The sequence below is a fragment of the Delphinapterus leucas genome, chromosome 12 (assembly GCF_059928025.1).
Source record: "Delphinapterus leucas isolate spDelLeu-1000000601 "Yukka" chromosome 12, BTC_Dleu_Yukka2, whole genome shotgun sequence".
Lineage (NCBI taxonomy): Eukaryota > Metazoa > Chordata > Mammalia > Artiodactyla > Monodontidae > Delphinapterus > Delphinapterus leucas.
Genome location: NC_143140.1, coordinates 29517727 through 29525670, shown reverse-complemented (window position 1 = coordinate 29525670; position 7944 = coordinate 29517727). Strand labels below are relative to the sequence as shown.

The 7944-nt window shown below is 37.9% G+C and overlaps 1 non-coding gene across 1 annotated transcript; it reads left to right on the top strand.

Moving 5' to 3' along the window:
• The first annotated feature begins 670 nt into the window (after nt 1–670).
• LOC115802064 (U6 spliceosomal RNA) lies at nt 671–777 on the top strand. The gene has a single exon (XR_004022444.2). It is a non-coding gene; the product is annotated as a U6 spliceosomal RNA (small nuclear RNA).
• The last annotated feature ends 7167 nt before the right edge of the window (nt 778–7944 follow it).

Here is a 7944-nt window from a genome sequence, read left to right as displayed (position 1 = left end):
AGCTCTAGAATCACAAAACTCTGTGCCTTCCATCTCGACTTTTGATCTATCTACACAGCAAGTCCTTGATAAATACAGGACATAAACACTGTGGCTGACTCTAAGAGTTTAAAATACCAAGACACGGAGTGAAGTAAGTCAGAAAGAGAAAGACAAATACCGTACACTAACACATATACATGGAATTTAAGAAAAAAAAATGTCAAGAAGAACCTATAAGACAGGAATAAAGACAGACCTACTAGAGAATGGACTTGAGGATATGGGGAGGGGGAAGGGTAAGCTGTGACAAAGTGAGAGAGTGGCATGGACACATATACACTACCAAACGTAAAACAGATAGCTAGTGGGAAGCAGCCGCATAGCACAGGGAGATCAGCTTGGTGCTTTGTGACCACCTAGAGGGGTGGGATAGGGAGGGTGGGAGGGAGGGAGATGCAAGAGGGAGGAGATATGGGAACATATGTATATGTATAACTGATTCACTTTGTTATAAAGCAGAAACTAACACACCATTGTAAAGCAATTATACTCCAATAAAGATGTAAAAAAAAGAAATCTCATCTCTATATATTTTACATATAAAAAATAAATAAATAAATAAATAAACAAAATACCAAGACAGTGTCCAGTAAATAGTTCAGGACTCCATCAAGGTATCACAGGTATAGTGCTCGCTTCGGCAGCACATATACTAAAATTGGAATGATACAGAGAAGATTAGCATGGCCCCTGTGCAAGGATGACATGCAAAATCGTGAGGCATTCCATACTTTGGGGGGATTAACATATACAAACTACTATATATAAAACAGATAAACAATAAGGTCCTACTGTATAGCAAATGGAAGCTATATTCAATATCCTATAATAAACCATAATGGAAAAGAATATGAAAAAGAATATGTATATATATGTATATATAACTGAATCACTTTGCTGTACACCAGAAACTAACACAACATTGTAAATCAACTATACTTCGATAAAAAAAAAAATGATATCATAGGTATAGCACAAAACAGGATTCACAATACCTAATCAGAATGAAGTACATTCCACCTACAAAGCAAACTCCAAACAGTAAATCAACTCACCAGCAAGTATTTGCTATTTTCAGAAGGAAAAAAAAAAAAAAGACTTCCCAATTGTGTCTATAAATAATATACCTGTGTACTATAAAATCATAAATATCAACTGATTTGTAGTTTTTCTCTTAGAGACCTCATGGATGAAGCTTAACTGACCAACCTCAGAGTATCAGATTCATTAACAAAGTTGTTGAAATTTTACTTCTTGGGGGAAAAATATCTTAATGAAGCCAAACAATAGCTTTTCAACATAAAGATCTCTTACAAATTGAAAGTTTACAAGAAAGTGAATACTTCAGGGGAAAAAAAGGTGAATAAGGAATACACAGGTACTTCACACACGAGAGAAGAAAAAGAAATCCAAGAGCTAAAAACATACACAAATGTTCAGTCTTCTTCATAATCAAACAACGAAGACACAATTTTTACCTATAAAATTGAATGTAAAAAAATTAGAATAATCCCTACTGACAAGAAGGCAAGAAAACAAACTCTCACACATCGCTAGTGAACATTTCTGGAAGGCAATTTAGCAATATGTGTCAAAAGCCTTAAAAATAAAAACGAGTACCCTTTGACTCAGCAATTCCATTTCTCTTCAAGGAAAATAACTTCAAGAATGAGACTAACATACAAAAATGTATACTGAAGCATTTCATGTAAAAGTGAAAATCTGGAAGCCACCTAAAGCTTCAACAATATGGGAACACTTTAATAAACTAAAAACTACCTATCCAATCAATGTAGTTCTATTTTAGATATATGATGTTGAAAAGTATGGGCAAATGCTCATGATATATTATTAAGGGAAAAAGTTACAAGATAACATGAAAAGTATGATCTCAAGGTTGCACACAAAAAACATTTAAGGGTATGTACCAATATAGTAATAGGGGTTACCTATAGGTGGAAGGATTGAAGATGCTTATCTCCTTTTCTGCTAATTTTTATACTATCTTCTTTTCTTTCCTTTTATTTTCATTGGATTGTGGGATCTTAGTTCCCCGACCAGGGATCGAACCTGGGCCCTCAGCAGTGAAAGCACAGAGTCCTAGCCACTGGACCGCCAGGGAATTCCCACTATCTACTTTTCTACAATGAATATGTACTAATTTTGCTGGCTAAGTAATTTACCCATAACAAAACAACAAGGTAGATATTATTATTATCCTCATTTTAAATATGAGGAAACTGAGGCACAGAGAGGTTAAGTAGCTTGTCCCAGGTCACACAGCTAATACATCATAAAGCCAGGATTTGTCCTAAATTGACCTAGCTCCAGAGCCTGATCTCTAAACCACTTTGCAGTGACTCACATTTTTAAAATAATTTAAAGTAAAATGCCAGATAATCTATAATTACATGCACTACAAATTCTTAAAGAAAGAGGATCTTTTGCGGGCCAGAATTTTCAGAGCATACTGGGAGACAGGTGGTGAAGCTGGATGTTTTCTCCCATCTCACCAGGCTGTCCCTTTTCATTCTAGGTTTTCACTCAGATTATCTGAAAAGTCATCTAGTTATTCCTCTATCACCATTCTCCCTCCCTTCAACACACACAAACACACAGCATTCTCAAAAACTCAAACTCCAATTGGTACACTTTTCTGCTCCCTTCCCAGGCCATGACAATTCCCTGACTGCTTCTTTCCTGCTCCTAAAAGCCAAGGTGGGTCCCCCACAAATAACTCCCAGAGGTCTTGAAACAGAGCCAGACCTTGGAGGGGGGCCCTCCAGATACAAAAGCCCTTCCATGTCCCCTGTCTCTTGTTTGTAGAAAAGCCACAGTTTCCCAGGCCTCCCCTGAGTCACAAAAGAGCAGGCTCAAGCAGTGAATGATTAGGACAACAGCGTCACAGAATCTTTAGTTCCTCCCTGAAGAACATAGATAACAGTGTCTGATGCACACTCCTGAGTTGTTTTGCAGATACTAAAACTGCCACCAGAGGGAAAAAGCTAACTGCAGGATGACCAGGCTGTAGCCATGACATAAGCTGCTCTGTCTTGAGCAGTACGGAGTCTGTGCCTTGCGCAATTCCAAGAACTGGCCTCAGGGAGATGGGAACAGATCAACCCTGGAACTGAGGAGTAACTGTGCTTAAAACAATCACGCTGATGCTGATTAGACCACCACGTGACCCGTTTCAAGACGGCTGTCGGAACTGACTGTGCTGTTCGGCACGGAGGGCCCCCCACTGCCTGTGCACCCCTGAAACTCCCCTTTAAGACCTTCTGCCCCCTAACCAACAACTGGGAGGTGGTTTAGGGTATGCTAGTCTGCCATCTCCCCAGGTTGCCGGCTTCCTGAATAAAGCATCTTTTTTTTTCACCAACCCTTGTCTCTGGAACATTGACTCCAGAGCAATGAGCAGCCAAACCTGAGTTCGGTTCCAGCTCTGGCCAGTAACGGTCTACCCAGACATATTAACTCACAATCCAGTATAAAATAAAGTATTTTCTGTTTCCCTCACAAACAGAAATGTATACTATTTTTCCCCTAAGGAAGTTTCAAGTTAGTTTAGATGGAAGCAACGTAAGTTCTTGGAAAGGTGTTGTTAAAGTACAAAAGACTCTTGACAGACTATGGTGTGCCACGTATGAATAGGCAAGATTACAGGACCTTTTCCTGCGTATCAGGTGACATTCCTGCTCTGGCCTCCAAACAAAAGCCTGATAGATGTAAGTGCTTGTAGATAATACTCTGAGCCATATAGGGCACACTGAGATTTCTGTAAGGGTGCACAGATGATCAAGTTGCTAGGGACTAAAGAAATGTTTTCTGTACATTAGAAGAAAAAATATTACTAATCAGTATAAAGCAAGCTCCAGCCATCTGCTGTTCTAAAATTGGACACTTGATCATGTTAAAAAGAAGTGAAGTTCCTGCTGGTGGAAGTAGGAATTTAGACTACTAGATAAAATATCACCACTAGTGATGAAATTATCTTATTAAAGAACAATGACAGCTTTTTAACTTCAGGGACCAATAATAGTTCTCCTCAGTTACATTTCAGGAAGGAATATTTTATTCTGTTATCCCAGAGCTTATTAAAGATGAGCCACTATTACTGGTGGACTGTGGTTTTGCACCTAACTGATAAATTAGATTGAGCCATATCTCCAGTATGTAAATATACATTATCAAATCTTTGTTTTGCAAAAGTGAAACTAACAAAAGATTGCCTCACCAAGGAATGAGTCTAATTAATATAAGCTCCTTCAATTATAAAGATTTATCCAAAAACAATCTTAAAATTCACATGAAACCCCCAGAGACCTCAAATAATCAAAGCAATCCTGGGCAAAAAGAACAAAGCTAAAAGCATCATACCATGTGATTTCAAAATGTACTAAAAAGCTATAATAATTAAAAGAGCATGGCACTGGCATAAAAACAGACATATAAACTAGTGCAACAGAATAGAGAGCCCAGAAATAAATCCACAATTGATCTTCAACAAAGGTGCCAAGAACACACAAAGGACAGTCTCTTCAATAAACAGAGTTGCGAAGACTCTGTTTTCATCAAAAGAATAAAATTGGACCCTTATCTCACTCCATATGCAAAAATCAACTCAAAAATAGATTAAAGACTTAAATGTAAGAACTGAAACTATAAAACATAGGGGAAGAAAACACAGGGGAAAATCTTTTTGACATTGGTCAGGGCAATGATTTTTCTAATATGACCCCAAAAGTGCAGAAAACAAAAGCAGAAATAAATTGTATTGAATCAAACTAAAGATTCTACACAGCAAATAACAAAGTATAGAGACAATCTATGGAATGGGAGAAAATATTTGCAAGTTATCCAAAATATATAAAATACTCAAACAGCTCAATAGCAAGAAAGCAAATAACACAATTCAAAAATAGGCAAAGTACCTGAATAGACATTTCTCATAAAAAGACATACAAATTGCCAACACATATATGAAAAGGTGCTCAACATCACTGATCATAAGGGAAAACTGCAATGAGATATCATGTCACACCAGTTAGAATGGCTATCATCAAAAAGACAAGAGATAACAAGGATGCAGAGAAAAGGGGACCCCTGTACACTGTTGGTGGGAATGTAAATTGGGACAGTCACTATGGAGAACAGTATGGAGGTTCCTCAAAAAGTTAAAAATAGAACTACCATATGATCCAGCAATCCCACTTCTGGGCATATATCTGAAAGAAACGAAATCAGTTATCTCCAAGAGATATTTGTACTCCCATATTCATGGCAGCATTATTCATGATAGCCAAGGTATGCAGGCAACCTAAGTGTCCATTAATGGATGAATGGCTAAAGAAAACATATATATATATATATATATATATATAATATTTTATTCCATACACAGTGGAATAAATTTCAGCCTTAAAAAAGAAGGGAATCCTGTCATTTGCAACAACATTAATGAACCTGGAGGGTATTATGCTAAGTGAAATGAGTCACAGAAACACAAATACTGCATAATGCCACTTATATATGGAGTCTTAATTTTTTTTTTAATTATAAATAAATAGACAGATATTTAAATAGCTGAACTCATAGAAAGAGAGTAGGCTGCCAGGAGCTGGAGAGTGAGAGCAACAAGGAGAGGTCAGTAAAAGGGTACAACCTTTCAGTTATAAGATGAATAAGGTCTGAGGATCTAATAATGTACAACATGGTGACCACAGCTGATAACACATGTAGTTGAAATTTGCTGAGTACTAGAACTTAAATGTTCTCACACACACAATAAAAGATACATGTGAGGTGATGGATATGTTAATCCTTTCACAATGTCTACGTATATCAAACCACCATTTTGCACACTTTAAATATCTTACCAAAAAACAAAAATCTTAAAATTTTATTTGTCAATTATACCTCAATGAAGCTAAAGGAAAAAAAAAACCACGGGATAGGGGGAGACAAAATTCCTCATAATGTTAATATTGTTTTCTGATTAAAGAAAGCTTATTGGGGACTTCCTTGGTGGTCCAGTGGTTAAGACTCCACACTCCCAATGCAGGGGGCCTGGGTTCGATCCCTGGTCAGGGAACTAGATCCCACGTGCCACACCTAAGAGCCCACATGCTGCAACTAAGATCCCGCGTGCTCCAACTAAAAAGATCCTGCATGCCATAATGAAGATCTCGCACATGTGCAGCCAAATTAATAAATTTTTTTAAAAAAAGAAAGCTTATTGAATCACGATATTGTACACCTAAAACTAATATAACATTGTAAATCAACTATACTTCAATTAAAAAAGAAAATAAAAAAATTTTAATAATTTTTTTTAATTTCTTGGCAGAAAAAAAGAAAGCTTATTAAACACCTCCCCTATATCCTCTCCCAACAAAGACCCCACTAACGTGCGAGAAAAAGAATAAAGATAAGCCACATTAAGGAATAGAACACGGAGTGGCCAAAAGCAAAGGAGAGATTTCAACAGTTATGGAAGATGGAAAGACAGTGGAGAAGAGGTAACTTCTGTATGAGGGGAAAGAAGCCTCAGCTTGGTGTTTACAGAGGGGGACACTTGAGAAAGGGACAATTTTGCCCTGCAAAACCCTGCTGAGGTTTGGGACTTAGAACCACTTGGCACTGGGGTGGACAGAAACACAAACTGGGGAGAAATTGAAGGTCTACAGTTGTACTTGGTTAGTGGTGCCCCACACACACTGACTCATTATGACCCTTCTGTCTCACACATTTCAATATTAAAAACTATGCACACCCCCATGCACACACAGGTGAATCATTCCGGTGCTGAGGGAGCGGAGGGAAGATGCACACCTCCCAGCCATGCCCCGCCCATGAGCTTTCACCAATGAGCACTGACCACGGTACTGTGCTTTGTCTCCCAGCTGCTCCTTTACTCCACCGAGGTTTCTTTCTGCCTTTATTTCATGTGCAGCTGAACAGTTTTAACCCCAAATGGCTTACAGAGATGTGTAGTGACAGCAGTAAAGGTGCTACAAAAGTGCCTGAGGCACCTTGCAGAAGGCAAAGGATGAAATTTAAGACCAGCAGGTACTCAGGGGCTGGTGGAGGCATCTCTTACACGTCACTGGGAAGACTGGATGGTGTCTGGAAGAATCCGTGACCAGTATACACATCAGGACGTCAGGGAGCATGGTGCCAAGAACAACCCCAAAGGAATTATGCATAACCACCCTGTTTGTGCTGATTCATTTAGCCCTGTCATTTCTCAAATTGCATACTGAGCTGAAAGGGTGGGTCATGATTATTAACAGTCAGCCCTCCAACTCCAAGCACAGAATACTGTCAGTCAAGCATCTGCTCTCACAAGATGGGATACAAAGAGTTCCCTTCAAATTTTCTCATTTTTATTATGAAATACTTGACACATATAAAAGACTGTATTAATATTATATTACATACACATAGGAATAAAGATCATAATAAAATTCACTTCTCAATTTAAAAACTAGAACATAACCAATAACAGTGATATTCTTTATGCTCCACTCCAATCATATCCCCGAAGTGTAAGCACCATTTGAATTTTGTGTTTACTTTCTTTTGCCTTTATTATGGTTTTGCCACATATGTATATAACCACAAGCCATATGTCATTTAGTTTTATTTTTCAATTTGTAAAACTGATATCATATTGTATTAATTCGTCGGTGGTTTCCCCCCAATATTATGTTTCCTCTCTAGAGAATTTGAACAGCTTCTAAGACAAGACCTTCATATACTCTACAATTTTGCACACAGACCCTCCAATTGCCTTTTAGTCTTAAACATGAACACAAAACCAAGGACCACCAGACATTCAAGGAAAGCTTCCAAAATGAAAAGGAGGGACCACAGTAAACAAGAAGAAATAACCCTGGA